At 47.6% G+C, this 17,714-nt stretch overlaps 1 pseudogene; it reads left to right on the top strand.

Moving 5' to 3' along the window:
* Positions 1-9,141: 9,141 nt before the first annotated feature.
* LOC114707674 lies at positions 9,142-16,707 on the top strand (annotated as a pseudogene).
* The last annotated feature ends 1,007 nt before the right edge of the window (positions 16,708-17,714 follow it).

Genomic DNA, 17,714 nt, shown 5'->3' with positions numbered 1-17,714 from the left:
AAATTAATATCATGCATGTAATTAATGGATATCATGAATGTAATTAAAAATAAATTTAAAAATGAGTAAGTTTCTAAGTTATGTTGCCTATAGGATAAATGGAAAAACCCGGTATGTTCCCAGAGGAGATGGAGCAGTACAGAATGTAGAATGGATTGATCAAGCTTTGGCTAGTGAGTTGATTGTGAGAACTCAGGCCCTACCAGATGTAAATATTAACCACTAGAGACAAAATTGTCTCTCACCCTGCATTGCACTATAACCACATGTGCTGCCACCTGGGCACACTGTTCTACCTGTAGGTGTGCCCAGTTAGAAAACATCCTTTGCAACTTGCAAAACTGCTTATGCTTCTAACAGTAGAGATAGAGATCAAAAAGGTAATGGCTACTGGTGGGAAAGTTGGGGGACAGAAGGAGAAAGAGGCAAGGGACAAACGTAATTATTGTAACCATTTTTAGAAACATAAGGAGTAAAAACTGATTGTAAAACTGTTCATGTGTAGGCGAGGTAGCTGAATTTTTTTTTTTTTTTTTTTTTTTTTTTTTTTTTTTTTTGTTTTTTGAGACAGGGTTTCTCTGTGTAGCTTTGCACCTTTCCTGAAACTTACTTGGTAGCCCAGGCTGGCCTTGAACTTACAGAGATCTGCCTGGCTCTGCCTCCCGAGTGCTGGGATTAAAGGCGTGCGCCACCACTGCCCACTAGTCCTTGTACTTCTTGCTTACCTGCTTCCTATCTCCTACCTCGTAAGAGGCTGCTGGACCTGAGGGTAAGGGCTAACGTTCACGTGTAAGTCCCACTTGTCCAAGGACAGATAACTTCCTGGAATGCTGGGGACTGAAGACAACAAATGACGTGTCTTCCCTTCAATAAACAAGAGTGGTTGTCCCAAGATGTGCTTGGTCACACATCAGAAGATATGTAGGCAGGAAGTATGTCAGGATGTATGCTTGCCCCCACAGGACTAAGGCAGGAAGTACCTTGTGGGTTTGGCCTTTATTGATGTGAGACCAAAATGGGCCATCTTGGAAATAAGACCAAAATGCTTTGACCCTAAAATTAAGGCCTAAGATTTCTCCTCTTGGGAATAGGCCATTAGTTACTGAAACCAGTCAGTTCAGATTCCAGAAACCAGGAAGTATAAAAGTATAGAGTCACAAGATAGTCACGAGGTAATGCCTGCCAGACTATGGAATGTCCTCTCCCTGGTTTCCAGGGTAACTGACCACAGAAATGCCCCCACCTGAGGGCAGCCAATGAGAAATGGTGGCAGGCAACCACTCCCTTAGAAGTAATTTCTAGAAGTCCCTAGAAGCGAGCCAATCAGAATTGTACCTGTACTAGCACCCCTAAATGATGTAACCTTGTGATTTTTCCCTTTAAATGCTGAGCTTGCAGATAGGTGGGCACTTCCTCCAGCCTCCACTGCGTTAGATGTATTGGACGAAGTCCCTGCCTAGACTTGTATATGCAGAATTAAACCTTGCTTTTGTATTCTTGCATGCTTGTCTTTGGTGGTCACGATCTGGGCACAACAATAGACACCTGGCTAATGTAGCTCACAGCTATTTTATGGGAATCCTGGGTATGGACCTGGTCAGTGTCCATCATCCTGATGAGTACTAAATAAAACTTGCTTTAACTGAATATTTGTGGAGCTGGTCTTTCCCCTTGTGAATCTCAGGTTTAACAGAGGCCCAAGATGACCTCATTACAGAGTGATCTAAGTGCCTCTGTGCAACTGAAAAGGGCTCAGTGACTCGGTTTCACAGAAATCCCCAAAACACTATCATTGTGTTTAATTGAAGCATTTCTGACCTTAGATCTGCCTCCAAGTTTCAAGTAAGAACTAATGATAGACCCCAGACCCAGGGTACTACCTTCTCGGGTGGGTGCCCCAAGAACCCAGACTCTGGTCCAGTTGATGCAAACAGCAAGAGGTTTATTGATGCGGCTGTACAGTCGGGCTCCTCTCCTCCCAAGAGCAAGCGTCACGCCCTACTGCAGCCACATAGGTACTTTTAAAGGAAAAAACCCACACAAAGCCATAAGATTACAATTCCCATGCAATTTCATTCCGATTGGTTCACGTCTAGGGGCTAATTTCACAAGATCATGGCCTAATCACAGGGTAGGTACAATCACATCCATATGCACATTTCCCCTGGAACCTCAAAGGGGGGTATCAGGGTGGGAGTGAAGGTTACACAAAGGTCACAGTGGTCCTTCCTGGAATACTTGCAACTATCACGGTCACAGTTGAGTGCATCTCTCTCTCTTTTTTTTTTTTTTTTTTTTTTTTTTGGTTTTTTGAGACAGGGTTTCTCTGTGTAGCTTTGCGCCTTTCCTGGAACTCACTTGGTAGCCCAGGCTGGCCTTGAACTCACAGAGATCCGCCTGGCTCTGCCTCTCGAGTGCTGGGATTAAAGGCGTGCGCCACCACCGCCGGCTGAGCGCATCTCTTAACAGAAATCTCTTTATATTGTTACATTGTGGCAGGGGGTAGTTGAATAATGGCTGAGTCAGCCTGCCCTTGGAACTAGCTTTTTAGTTCCTCATTCTCCTGGGGCTCAGGGGGTGTAAGCCTGAAGGGTTAGGGTCTTTCATTGTCTGTGGTAGCAGTTGTTCTTGAGTGTGGGGCTTTTCTGAAGGGACCTGGGATCCAGAGGGTGCTCCTCTCTGGATCAGATTAGGTACAGACTGTAATACTTGAGCAGTAGAAGGCAACATTGGTGATTGGAGCCAAGGGCCACCACAAAGTCACACCATGCAACAGAGCTCACATGGGAGGCCTGTTTGGGGGAGGTGCAGAGGCAAACTCTGAGGGAGAGTGGAAGGAAAGAGGGGGTGAGAAGGGCTTGCCTTTTATAAGTGGTTGTAGCGCTTGCACATATGGAGCGTGCTTTACTCACTTGCTGGCTGCAGTAGCTACAAGTCACATCTTGGCTGCTGCTGATGACAAGTCCTGCTAGGTCCCTGAGAGCAGGCTGAGAGAAACAGCAGCAAACAGCTTTACAGGAGTAATTTTTAAAAGGAAAAAAGGGGAGGTTTGTGTTACAATTGTAGGGGGCCCAAAACAGCTTGACCACACAGCTGCCATGACAGGCTTAGGGGCCCAGACACAGTTGCTGTGACAGGCTTACTGACAGGCAACACCTGGATCCAGGAAAAACCATAAGCTAACACAACCCAGGGATCCACCCAGGGATGGGCCAGCATCTAAGGGAAAGTACCTGACATTCTAAACATTCCAACTGTTAAGATTAGATAAGATCATCAGATGTCCCTGAGCCTAGCACAGACCTACTTCCCCTTTTTACCAAGATACCCCCTAGACAAATGTCAGCCAATCAGGGTCTTGAACCCTGGAAATCCCCTCACTCCAACCTCTGCTATGATAAAAGCCCTACCCCACCCATGTTCGGGGCTCTCTGCTCTCACTGCTGCATCAGGCTTAGAGAGAGACCAAGCTCTAAGCTTGAAATAAAGGCTCTTTGCTTTTACATATGGGATTTGATCTCCATGGTGGGTTTTTTTTTGGGGGGGGGAGGCGTGGCTCAGGTGCGGGGGAGGGGGGTGTCCCTGTGATCTGGGTGTAATAAGAATGAGCTAGGATGGGTTGGTAAGTTCTGATGGGGCAAGTTAATCAGAGTAGCCAAATGGGAATTCTGATTGCTGAACCTTGATGGTTTTATAGTTGGACCTTAGTAATGAGCTTCAGGAATGAGTCCCACATTAGAAAGAGGCTAAATAAGGGAATCAACCTTGGTGGCTAGCTTCAGGAAATGTGGACATGCCTAAACAAGGGAATCTAACAGTTTAGCAAGGGAGAAAGAAGGGGAGTGTTGTAGAATATTATTTTAATATGTGTTACATTTGTTTATACTGTGGAACATTTGTTTAATGATGCAAAGATGTGTTGCATTCTTTTATGTTGCTTTTGTTTAACTCTGTGTTACTTTGAGGCTGTGTTACTTTGCTGTCTAAAACACCTGATAGTCTAATTAAGAGCTGAATGGCCAATAGCAAAGCAGGAGAAAGGATAGGCAGGGTTGGCAGGCAGAGAATAAATAGAAGGAGAGGTCTGGGAGGAAAAGAAGAAAGAGCAAGAGAATAAAGACAGGAGCATGCTAGGAGCCAGCCACCCAGCCACCCAGCCAGCCATGGATTAAGGGTAAAATTAAGATATACAAGGGATACCAGTTCTCACCGGAGCTTGGGGGAGGAAGTATCTCTGTTGGGGCTTGGAGGGAAGCGCTTGGGCTGTCCGCATAGGCAAGGGAGACCCCAACAAGCCACGGGGCAAGATGTCCCCCATACGCCTTCTTAGTGCAGATGTGCCGGGAGAAGCACAAGAAGCAGCACCCTGACTTCTCGGTCAACTTCGCTGAGTTCTCCAAGAAGTGCTCCGAGAGATGGAACCCATGTCTGCAAAGGAAAAGTCCAAGTTCAAAGATTTGGCCAAGAGCGACAAAACTCGTTACGACGGAGATGAAGAATTACGTTCCTCCCAAAGGTGATAAGGAAAGAAAATTGATGCTAATGCTCCAAAAAGACAAAGATGATGAGGATGAGGATGAAGAATAAATGGCTGTTCTAAAATGTGTGGCGTGCATGTGCTCAGGTAACTATTTTGCTAAGAATGTGAAATTCAAGTGCAGCTCAATATTAGCTTCAGTATAAAAACTGTACAGATTTTTGAATAGCTGATGAGATTCTTTGTAGAGAAAGCACTTTTTTTTTTTTAAAAAAAGAGGAGTTTGTAGCTTTTTCAGGGGCTACAACGTACAGTTAGATTTAAAGCTTTTGATGTTGAATGTTCCTAAATATTTAATGGTTTCTTTAATTCTTATGGTAGCACAGAAAACTTAATAGGAATTTGTATTGCCAGTAATTGTTTTAGGATGTTGCATTTTTTTTAATTGTAATGAAATAATGTATATTAAAAAAATTAAGATATATGGAAGTAAGAGAAAGGTAAAAGCCCAAAGTCAAAAGGGTAGACAGGATAATTTAAAGTTTGAAAAAAGCTAGCAAGAAACAAGCCAAGCTAAGATCAGGCATTTACAATTAAGAATAAGATGGATGACACACGTCTTTAATCCCAGCACTTTGAAGGCAGAGATTGGAAGATCTCTTTGAGTTTGAGGCCAGCCTGGTCTATAAAGTGAGTTCCAGAACATCCAGGGCTATTACACAGAGAAACCCTGTCTTGAAAAACTGTCTATTTGGGAGCTGGGTGAGAGGTCCCCCATAAGAGTAAAGTGTAAAAACAACAGGGGAGGGTAAGACCTGCCAGAGCCATGTTTGCCATGCTTGGGCCTGTTAGAGTCCTTCAGTTTCTGCACAAGGGTTTGCCAAACTGAGACAGTGAAGAACCAAGGCCTCTCCATCTTGTAAGCCTCTCCATTTTGCAACAGGCCTTAGGTTTCAAATTCTCAGTATTGATGACATAAATTCCAGGAACCAGAAAGTCAGGATATCAGGAACGGCCACTTGGCCATCTGGTAGCAACTGATTAACCACAGAATGCCTGTCTGCCTGGACCATCTGTGAGCCACAGAACTCTGTTAAGGGTCCTTGTTCCTCCTTTCTTGTTTATTGTTTACTGTCTTGTTTGTCAGTGTGATTTGTTATATTTCTGCTCACCTCTCTTTTGCTAACACACAAGGACAAGCCATGGGAAATTCCGCTCCTTCCCCTCTAGACCTGATGTAAGGATTTGTCCTTAATTACATCATCAGCCTTCGACAGCATCCCAGCCTAAAAAGCAGGTGGGCCTTCTGTGCGCCCCTCTCTTTCCTTTCCATTCCTTCCTTCAGCCACCCCCTCTCTCTCGCTCTGTCTCTCCCCTTCTCTCCCAATAAAGCTCTAAAAAGGTAACCATGGCTCGTGACTCTCCTCCAGCACTCTCCTCTGTCAGCATGGCCACTGCCTCAGCCATGAGCGTAACCAACACCTGACTCTGGTGCATTGGAGGGATGTGAAGGAGGCTGCTTACAACAACAGTGTCAATGTTAGGAAAAATAAGTGGATTACTTTTTGTTTCTCAGAATGGCCCGCCTTCAATGTTGGCTGGTCCCCTGAGGGGACTTTTGACTCCAGTACCATCCACAGGGTCGAGGAAATTGTGTTCAGACCCTGGACAGGACACCCAGACCAGATCCTTTACATAGTGACATGAAGAGGGCTTAATTGATAGGACTGGGGGACCCCCACCACCTGTTAACCTCCCACTTGAACCATCCACTCCCCCACAGGTACTCCCTATAAAAGCCAGAAAGGACCTGAAGACACTGATCCTCCAGGGTAGAACAGAAGGATCCGAATTCTTTCCTCCTCAATACACTCCCCATCCACCAGTTAATCCCCTTCCAGATCCACACCACCACAGGGGCTGACCCAGGCAATCCAAAGTCACTGGGGTGCAGCCCCACAACCAGACACTACTGTGGCCTTACCCCTCAGACCTGCTGGACCCGTAGATGCAGAAGGGAACCAGCCCTTCCACTACCGGCCCTTTGCGACCAATGGCCTATACAACTGGTATGCTCAGAAGGCCCAGTTCTCTAAGAACCCCAAGAACTAATTAACCTTTTAGAGACTGAATTTTTACTCACCAGCCCACCTTGGATGATTGTAACCAGCTCCTAGGTGTCAGGGACAAGGACAGAATCTCTAGTTAGTGGAAAAATACAGACCCCCCAATAAGACGGGGAGCTAGATCATCTTACAGTCAGGTTGCCTAGCAACAGGACATTGAATCAGAGCCCTTGACCCTCTCACCCTGTAAATATCTTATACAAGCATCCTGTTAGCTTGCCCCACCTTATGCAGATGACAGCTTCTTGCTTCCCCCACCCTGTGGAGCTATATAAACCTTTGTGGAAGAGAAATAAAGTGCACCTTGATCAGAATCTAGACTTGGTGTCTTTCCTTTGTATCTCCTGTCCCTACATTCCCTCCTTAGGGTGGTCGAGAACCCGTTGTAGCCCTGCAGGCGGGGCGACTGACGCCCAATGTGGATGAAACCACCTCTTAAGGTTTGGAACGTCGTCTCCCGGAGGAAGACCAAGGCCTTGGTGAAGTTGTTGGATCCCCCTGAAATTGCCCGGTTCAGGATCCCGGAGCAGAGCGGAGATGATGCAGGTAAGAAAGTGACGTGCCATGGGACAGGCAATGTTGTCACAAAATGTATTCCTTTCTGGCCTAAAAGAGGCCGTCAAGATACGAGGAACTAGGGTAAAGAAAAAAGGTTTTGTTTTTTTTTTTTTTGGTTTTTCGAGACAGGGTTTCTCTGTGTAGCTTTGCGCCTTTCCTGGGACTCACTTGGTAGCCCAGGCTGGCCTCGAACTCACAGAGATCTGCCTGGCTCTGCCTCCCGAGTGCTGGGATTAAAGGCGTGCGCCACCACCGCCCGGCAAGAAAAAAGATCTTAAAGCCTTTTTTGATTATATTGTAGACACATGTCCTTGGTTCCCCAAGGAGGAACCATAGATGAAAAAAGTTGGGCACGTCTCGGAGAATGTTTAGATGATTTCTACAGGACTTATGGGCTAGAGAAAGTTCCCATCACATTTTCTTACTGGAAGCTTATTAATGACAATTTTAGGGTATATAAATATTCCCCTGACATACAAGAACTTATTAATATAGGAGAAAAAAATCTTAAAAGAAGCTTTTCACTCCCCCTCTACCTGCCCTAAGACCCCCCCCCAGTGCCTTCTCGTCTGCCTTCCGTCTGTCCCTCGGCTCACGACCTGCGCTCTATGGAAGAGGGGATGCTCATGACTTTTAAACCTAACAATCCCCAGGAGTCCGCTCCTGCCCATCTTTATCCCTCTGCTAATAATTTTACCTATAACTCCCCTCCAGACCCCACCGAGGAGGCTTCCCTAGAGAAAGGGGCGGCCTGTTACCATAATGCAGACTGGCCCCCCTGCAAAAATCTCCCCTTAAAAGAGGAATCCTTGGGCCCTTTTATACCACCTCAAAAATCTCCCGGGGTTCCCCCTTCCGCAATGCCCCCTCCCTATGTTTCGTCTTCCCATTTTTGCGGGCCGTTCTTGATGAGTTAGTTCCTCCTGTCCCAGATGTCGGCTCACTGCGACGGGCCCTCCAGGCTCACAGGGAACATGTGGAGCTTTTAAGGGAATTAAAAACTCCTGACAAAGAACTTAAAGATCTTGCCCTTGAAGTGGTGGCTCCATCTCAAAAATCTAGTAAATCCAAATGTAAGCCTCAGACTGTCCTGGTATTTCCTGTTGCCCGGAGCCAGACCTCTGGGGACTAATCCGAGACGGCCGCCCAGAGCGGGCCCCTCAGGGGATTTGGAAGATCAAAATGATGAGGGGGAGGAAGAGGAAGAGGAAGAGGAAGAGGATCTTCAGAGAGATCTTCAGAGGATCCCCCGCCAGGACAGACTTATCACAAATTAAATTTCCGACTTGTTGAAAAGCTGAAATCCACCTGTGCTCAGTATGGTCCTACAGCTCCTTTTACACTGGCCTTAGTGGAAAACCAGAGCGAACATTGGTTAACTCCTAATGATTGGTATTTCCTTGCCCGTGTGGCTCTTTCTGGGGGTGACTTTGTCCTCTGGAAAACAGAATTTACAGAAAATTGTCGAGAAGTTGCTCAAAAAAATATTGAACAGCCGTCCTCAAAAACTTGGACGCTAAAGAAACTCCTCAGCAACCCCCCTTATGATACAAATGCAGCAAAGGCAAAATTCCCTCCTGGCCTCCTGGCCCAGATTCAAAATGTGGGGGTCCAGGCCTGGAAATGCCTGCTCCAAAAGGGTTCAGCTTCCACATCATTAGCAAAGATTCGTCAGGGCCCTGATGAACCCTTTAGTGACTTTGTTGCTAGCTTAAATGATGCAGCTGAGAGACTGGGCCGAAGGAACACGAAAGCACCTTTGTTAAACACTTGGCCTTTGAAAATGCAAACCCTGCCTGCCAGGAAGTCCTCCGCCCTCATAAAAACAGAGCAGACCTGTCTGAATATGTAAGACTCTGTTCAGGTGTTGGCGCCCGCCCATGCCATGGGATTAGCCATAGGGGCTGCCCTGAAGTCTTCACAACAGCCTGGGGCCCACACCTGTTATTTCTGTAAACAACCCGGACATTTCGCTAGAGAATGACCCCAGAAAGGTCACAGCCTGGAGCCCTTAGCCCAGCTGGCTCAGGAGGCCGCCTCTATGAGGCCCCTGCCTTCCACTCTCTGCCCCCGCTGCTACAAAGGCCGCCACTGGGCTACAGAATGCAGGTCAAAAAGCAATTATCTCGGCCAGCCCCTTCCTCCTCGGGTGCCGGGAAACTTCCAAAGGGGCCAGCCCCTGACCCCAATGCCTTGAGGTCCACTCACCTCCTGCCTCCCCAGCCTCAACAAATTCTCCCACCCCAGTTCCATTCTCCTCCCTCCGGAGAGCAACTCCAGGGAGTGCCGGATTGGATTTGTGTGCCGCCGCCGAAACAGTATTAAACTCCCTTGAAGGGGCTCAGGTCATCCCTACAGGGGTGACAGGGCCCTTGCCTCCTAAGGTTTGCTCGCTTGTCCTTGGCCGTACTTCTGCGGCCCTCCGAGGGGTCCAGGTTTACCCTGGCATAATAGATAGTGATTTCACAGGTGAAATTAAGATTCTGGCCACTGCTGTAAACGGCATGGTCACGATTCCTCAAGGTACGCGCCTGGCACAGCTGGTTCCTCTACCCTCATCTATCTGTGATAATCCCTCAATTACAAACACCCCTCGGGGGTCAGCCGGATTGGGCTCCTCAGACGCCCACTGGGTCCAGCCTGTCACTCACGATCGCCCTACTCTCACCCTTACTATAGAGGGAAAGAAGTTTCAGGGGATCTTGGATACAGGGGCAGATACCACAGTCATCTCTCAGTCTCACTGGCCATCTGCCTGGCCACTGGTTCCATCCCTCACCAATTTAAAAGGAATGGGTCAGTCTAATAATCCTTTAATTAGTTCAAGGACACTTTCTTGGAAGGACGAGGAAGGAAACCAGGGGACTGTTACTCCTTTTGTGGTTCCGGGCCTGCCTGTTAATCTTTGGGGAAGGGACATACTTTCACAAATGCAAGTAATCTTATATAGCCCAAACTCTACGGTCACACAACAAATGCTAAGGATGAATTATATCCCTGGCACAGGCTTGGGCAAGGCAGCTCAGGGGAGAGTCCAACCAATTCAGCTCGTTCCCAAGGAGGATAGACATGGGCTGGGATATTCGGGTTTTTAGTAGTGGCCACTGACCCTCCTGTACCCCATGCAGACAAAATTACCTGGATGATCCAGACCCCTGTCTGGGTGGATCAGTGGCCCCTTACTCAAGAAAAGCTACAGGCTGCCACTATGCTTGTACAGGAGCAGCTTATGGCTGGCCACATTGAGCCCTCCAACTCCCCTTGGAATATATATTTGTTATCAAAAAGAAGTCAGGAAAATGGAGGCTCCTTCAAGACTTAAGGGCAGTAAATAAGGTAATGAGGCCTATGGGGGCACTTCAGCCTGGATTGCCTTCGCCTGTGGCCATTCCTGCTAAATTTTACAAGATGGTCATTGACCTTAAAGATTGTTTCTTTACTATCCCCTTGCACCCTAAGGACAGAGCCTATTTTGCATTCATCCTTCCCCGCCCCAATTTTCAGGGACCCATGCTTCCTTACCAATGGAAGGAATTACCCCAGGGCATGGCCAACAGCCCTACTCTCTGCTCGGGCTGTGGACCCTGTCAGACTTCATTGGCCTCAGATATATATCTTACATTATATGGATGACCTTCTCCTCGCTGCACCTGACCCCATCTCCCTTGAGCAATGTTTTTCAGAACTCAATAGAGCCCTTAATTGATTGGGACTACAGATTGCTCCAGATAAGGTCCAAACCCAGGACCCTTTCAATTACCTGGGGTTGGAACTCCATTCAAACCGGGTCCTCATTCCTCGCGTCCAGTTACGCACTGACCATTTCCATACCCTAAATGATTTCCAACAATTGCTTGGCCATATCCAATGGCTTAGGCCTTATCTTAAACTTCCTACGGACTCTCTCCTTCCCCTCTACGAGATCCTCCGGGGCGACCCTGACCCCTCATCACCCCATGTGCTTTCCCCTGCAGCCAACGAGGCTTTGATTCAGATAGCCATTGCCATTAACCAACAGTCTTGTTTTCAGATTTCCTATGCCATACCACTATATTTTATAGTTCTGCCCACACCACACCCCCCACAGGAGTCTTTTGGCAACATGATCAGGAACCAAAACTTAAAGACAAGATACTCCTCTGGGTCCACATGCCCACTGCCCTTTTGAGAGTCATTTCCGTCTACCCTGAACAGGTGGCCTCACTCATTATGAAAGGACGACAGACCTCTCGCCAATATTTTGGTAAGGATCCTGATATCATACTCACACCCTATCCCAAGGATCAAACCCAGTTTTTGTTCCAAACCTTAGATAAGTGGGGGGTTGCCTTGGCAGGGTTTATGGGGACCTTGGATAATCACCTCCCAGATGACCCCTTGCTCCATTTTGCCCGGCTATATCCCTTCATCTTTCCAAAAATTACAGAAACCGGTCCCATTTCTTGTGCACTTGCAGTCTTTACGGATGGTTCTGCTAATGGTGTTGCAGCCTTCGTGGCCCAAGGCCGCCCTACCTCCTTCCTAATGCCTTTCCGGTCAGCGCAGTTGGTTGAACTTTCAGCAGTTTTAAAGGTTTTTCAGACCTATCCTGTGGGCGCCATGGGCCCTGGCCCCCGACTGGGAGTGGCTGCGGCCTTGCTTGCTTGACCTTGATCAGATGTCCTCCCTATTCAGATTCCCTGCCGGTATCCACCCTTCTGAATGCTTAAGGGAAGTTCCTTGTTTGTGTATCCTGCATTTTGGGCGTTAACTACTTAGATGCAAGAATGTAAAACATTGGGTCTGGAATGTAGACCATTGACAGGGAACTTCTGCCCTCCGGGGGTTCCTCCATTTGTGCTGTAAGCCTGTATGTATTTAAGGTTTCTTCCCTCTTTCAATAAACGGCATTCGACATCCAATCGTACGAATGACTCGCTGTCTTTTGTCTCTATTTTTTTTAAGCCGCAGCCCTTCGCTCGGACATGGTGAATGGTTATCGGTAATGCGGGCGTTACCGCTACACTATCCTGATCAACCTATTAATATCTATACAGATAGTGCCTATATTGCCTTTTCCATCCCCTTGTTAGAAACCTCTCCAGCCATAAGGCCTACTTCCAACGCCACCCCACTTTTCTCCCAGATTCAACAGCTTGCCCTGATTCACCAACACCCATTTTTTATAGGCCATACTAGAGCTCATAATGATCTTCCTGGATCGTTAACCGATGGCAATGCACAGGCCAATGCTGCCACCAGGTTAATTTTCCCTGTCATGGTCGGCTCAGTCCTACAGGCCCAAGCTGCCCATAAGATCCACCATTTAAATTCTCAGACCCTCCGTCTTCTTTTTAAGATCTCTAAACAACAGGCCCGAGAAATTGTCAAACAATGTCCCTCTTGTGTTGTTTCTTCACCCTGCCCCACACTTGGGAGTCAACCCTTGAGGCCTCCTTCCCAACCAAATTTGGCAGACGGATGTTACTCATTGCCCTGAATTTGGCAGACAAAAATTTATCCATGTCTCTATAGATACCTTTAGTGGCTTTATCTTCGCCTCTCCTCATGCTGGGGAAGCAACAAAGGATGATCTTTCCTCACCTGATTCTTGCTTTTTCTGCCTTGGGAAAACCAGCTAAGATAAAGACAGACAATGGTCCTGCTTATACCAGCACGGGCTTCAAAAATTTTTGTGATAGTCTACAAATTATTCATACCACAGGGATACCTTACAATCCCCAGGGACAGGGCATAATAGAACGTGCCCATCAGACCCTAAAGACTTGGTTGGCTCGTCTCAAGTCTTCTAACCTTCATTTTACCTCCCCCAGAGATCAACTGAGCCATGCTCTGTTTGTTCTCAACTTCCTCACCTTAGATGCTGCAGGGCACTCTGCCGCTGACAGGCACTGGCACCCTTCTCCAGATGCCACCTGCCACTAGCCATGTGGTGAGATCCCCTCACGGGGCGTTGGAAGGGCCCCAACCCGGTCCTTATTTGGGGACGAGGTTCAGCCTGCATTCTTGACCAGATACACTCTGCTTCCAGATGGTTACCAGAACGCCTGGTTAGAACTGTAAATATACCTGATCTGTCCAGGAGAGATAGTCCCTCTCCTGAGGAAACTTCTTCTGTTTTAAATGCTGTCCCTCTGGCAAGCAATCCAGGCTGTGGTTCTCACCCACAGAAAACTCCACCAGCCCTTTAGCTCTGTTATCACTCTGCTCAGAGTTCCTGTGAGGGGACAGCGGGAACTTTACAGCAAACTGTGTTTGAGACCTTTCACACAGTATATAAGTCCCATAGTCAATCACATTCTGGGCTGAGCAGGGACACTGCTTGTCAAATCCAGTCTGACAGCAGGGGTCATGTTTCCAAGGGCAGTGCTGAATTTTTCATCCAAAGTGTCAGAAAGGCTTGTTGGACTTGCTGGCCTTGGTGTCACAGCCATGTTGGGCCAGCTTGACACATCCTGTGGCTGGCAGGTAGCACAGCAAACAGGGTAGCACCAGAGACGCCACTCAGGACACTTAGGTCCCTTCCACCTAAACTAACCTATTCCTCAGATCAATTCCTAGATCTCTAGGAAGAGAAGCCGAGCTGAGACGACTACCTTGATGGGAGCCTGTTACTGCCATCACCTTAGCAGTCCTTCTGGGGGTTGGAACAGCGGAAACAGGCACAGAAATTGCCTCTCTGGTCCTGTTCAACCAACATTACTCTGAGCTTCACCTGTCCATAGATGAGGATATTGCCCAATTTGAACAGGGAATTTTTGCTTCTTTACAGACCACACTGGGGTAGTCAGAGATAGTATAGTAAAGGTTAAAAAAGGACTAGAAAAAGAGAAAAAGAAAAGGAGAACAAGAGCTTGGGTGGTTCTAGAGTTAGTTTTCAAACTCCCCTTGGCTAATGACCCTTCTTTCCTCCCTCCTAGGACCTGTTTGTAGGCCTGCTCCTGGTCCTTGCCTTTGGGCACTTTCCTGGCTCACTCGGTTCATCCGAAGCCAAATAACAGACCTGCCAGCCAGGCAGATCCAGGTTTATTACCACTGCTTTGATATGCAGGACTCCAGGGTTGAAATTTCCCCTGATGAGAGATGCCCCACACAGACCCCTTCACTCGGGGGAGGCTGCACCTGTGTGTGGGAAAAGGGCTCACTTAAGGCATGATTGGAGTGCAGTTGGGACTGCACAGGCTGGGAACCATGGTACCCCAAAATCCCGAGAGCCTGGGTTATATGCCCTGTTGCATAGCGGTTGTGCAGTAGCAGCCTTGTGCTTACCCCATTTCTGCTCCCTCAAAAAACTGCACGGTCCATTGATTCCCGCACTATGGGGATGCCTGTGGTGCTTGAGTCTGGAGAGACATTCCCTCTCGGACCTTTTCACAACCTTTAGAGGGATAGGGCCTCTGTAATCCTCCATGCAAAGCCTCTTTCAGAGCCCTCCTTTTAGACCATACGAACCTGGTTTATGTTGGCCCTTAGATTATTACTAAGAAGGGGGAGATGTCAGGGACAAGGACAGAATCTCTAGTTAGTGGAAAAATACAGAACCCCGGATAAGACAGGGAACTAGATCAGCTTACAGTCAGGTTGCCTAGCAGTCAGAGCCCTTGACCCTCTCACCCTGTAAACATCCTATACAAACATCCTGTTAGCTTGCCCCACCTTATGCAGATGACAGCTTCTTGCTTCCCCCACCCTGTGGAGCTATATAAACCTTTGTGGAAGAGAAATAAAGTGCACCTTGATCAGAATCTAGACTTGGTGTCTTTCCTTTGTATCTCCTGTCCCTACATTCCCTCCTTAGGGTGGTCGAGAACCAGTTGAAGCCCTGCAGGTGGGGAAGCAGAATTGGGTCCCAGAGGCCACCTAGAAATTGGTTCTGGGCCCCATGGGGGTTCCTATATCCAGTCCATTAATCATCAATGCCTACTTCCCCTCCACCTGCCCAGACTGGGACTACAACATGGTGCAAGGTAAGGAAAGGCTCCACATCTACCCCAGGCTCTGTTGGCAGGTCTCAAAGAGGCTGCACGAAAGCTGATTAATATGGCTAAGGTTTGTGATGTTAGACAGGGAGAGGAGGGGAGCCCGGCTGCTTGCTTAGAATGCTTACTAGAGGCCTTTTGGCAATATATGCCAGATGACCTCAAGGCAGAGGAATCCGATGATAATGTTCACCTACATAAAATCAGGCAGCACCAGATATCAAGAAAAAGCTACAGTCAATGGAGAGATTAGGTGAAAAGAATCTTAGGGAAGTAGTGGCATTGGCAGTAAAGTCTATAATAAGAGAGAGACAGAAGAGAAGAAAGAAGAGAGGTGGGAAATGGAAAGGGCACAGAAAGAAGGAAAACGAGAAAGGAGACAGGAGAGGAGTTCAGCAAGGATCCTGGAACAACAACAAGCTCAGCTAAAGGAGATACTCTTGGCAATGGGAACTGGACCAATTGGATCCCCTCAGAGTGGAGACAGGGAGCAATGGTCCAAGCCTAAGGTAGGCAAAAATCAGTGTGCATACTGTAAGGAGGAAAGGTGCTGGGTAAGAGACTGTCCTAAGGACAAGGGGTGAAAGACCCCAACCACTAAGATACTCCTGGCTGCTCTAGAAGAAGATAGTGATTAGGGGAGATGGGGCTCAGACCCCCTCCCTGAGCCTAGGTAACCCTGAGAGTGGAGAGGAAACCAATAAGATTCATAGTGGATACAGGGACAGAGAACTCATCCTCCTCATACCAGGCAGACCCATGTCCACCAGAACACATGGTTGCAAGGAGCTACAGGTATTAAATCTTACTCATGGACTACCCAAAGAACAGTGGACCTTGGAATGGGAAGGGTAACCCATTCATTCCTAGTAATTCCAGAATGCCCCTATCTGCTGAGATCTTTTGTCAAAAATGAAAGCCCCAATCTACTTTTCCGACAAAAAAGTCCAGTTCTTATCAAAATGGGAAGCCAGTCCAAATATTAATGACTGCCAACCTGATGGAGGAATATAGACTACACCAAAAGCCCATGGCCCCTGAACCCGAGATAGAGAAATGGCTTCAAAAGTTTCTGTGAGCCTGGACAGAAACTGGGGGCATGGAGCTAGCAAAACATAGACCTCCCATATATATGGAAATTCAGGCAGATGAAGACCCAGTTAAAGCCCACCAATATCCCATGCCCCTGGAAGCAAAGAAAGGGATAACACCCCACATAAGATTACTGACCCTTGGGGTCCTTAGGCCAGTCCAGTCTGCACGGAACACCCCACTGCTACTGTTTAGAAAGCCCCACAGCAATGACTATAGGCCAGTACAGGACCCAAGAGAAGTAAATAAAAGGGTAATGGACATACACCCCATGGTGCCCAATCCCTACACCCTACTGAGCACATTGCCCCCAGACCAGCAATGGTACACAGTCTTGGACCTGAAAGATGCCTTCTTCGGCCTGCCTCTGGCCCCCAAGAGTCAGCAGTACTTTGCCTTCTGTCGTGTCCGCCTTGACCAGCAAGGAAGATGCAACACCGAGCTCTTCTTTCAGCAGTTTATTCAGGAACCTTGAACAATCTTCTGACTTCTGACCCCGGGGGAAAGCCAACCCACAACCTAAATAGCTTCTGGGCAGCCAACCCCAATCTGCCACATGGGTACTGTGGATAGGTCCAGGAGTGCGGAAGCAAGTCAAATCCTCAGCCTTAGCCAAATAAGGAGTTGTTTATCACAGAGAGCACTCACCATCGGGAGGGTGGAAGTCGGAAGCCAGTGCCATCTTTGAGGTTCGACACGCAGCTCTCTACAGTTCCCCCTTCTTTATTTTAAAAACAGGAAGGCAAGAGTAGAGATCTGATCTCTGTTGAAAACTGGGACAACGTACTAGTGCTTATCCAGGTGTCATCCACCCAGAGAACACTAGACCCGTCCGATACCCTTTTTCACAGAGGTGGGAGCTGGGGTACCAACCCACATGCAATCAGACATGCTCTTCTCGGAACTACTTGAAATGTATATCCCGAGTGCAGTGCACCAACCTCACATCCTGCACTTCAAATTAATCCTTAAGAGTGGCCAGCCAGGCCTGGGGGGACTGTCCTGCTTCTATGGTAGTAAAGGCTTGTATGATCACAGCTGCATTGCGCTGTTGAGAGGCCCTGATCCTGCAAATACACCATAGACAAGCCAGGGAGACCAGCACCAAAAGGCCTGCTGAAGCCCTGGCCCGCCCACTCCTTTAGATGATCCATGTAGACAGTCCTTCCGCCAATCCAGCGTCTACTCGGGTTGAATTCACTGTGACAATAGCCATCCTCAGCTGTTCCATCAGGTTGTCAAACTCTCCAGACCACTTACCTAAAAGATAGCTAGACAATTCTTTAGATAAATTTGCTGCATAAGTGAAATTATAAGATAAAAGGGAAGTGTTCTTTGCCAAATCAACTGCTGTAGTTGTCGAAATAAAGAGCAAACAGGGCTAGAACTTTTAATAGGTCCAGCTGCTTCTAATACCTTAAGAGCATTAACAACATAAAAAGCGAGCACCTGAACTTCCTCTTTTATTTTGAGTTAGCTGAA

This window comes from Peromyscus leucopus, chromosome 7 (genome assembly GCF_004664715.2).
Source record: "Peromyscus leucopus breed LL Stock chromosome 7, UCI_PerLeu_2.1, whole genome shotgun sequence".
Taxonomy (NCBI): domain Eukaryota; kingdom Metazoa; phylum Chordata; class Mammalia; order Rodentia; family Cricetidae; genus Peromyscus; species Peromyscus leucopus.
This window is presented reverse-complemented; position numbering and strand designations above follow the sequence as displayed.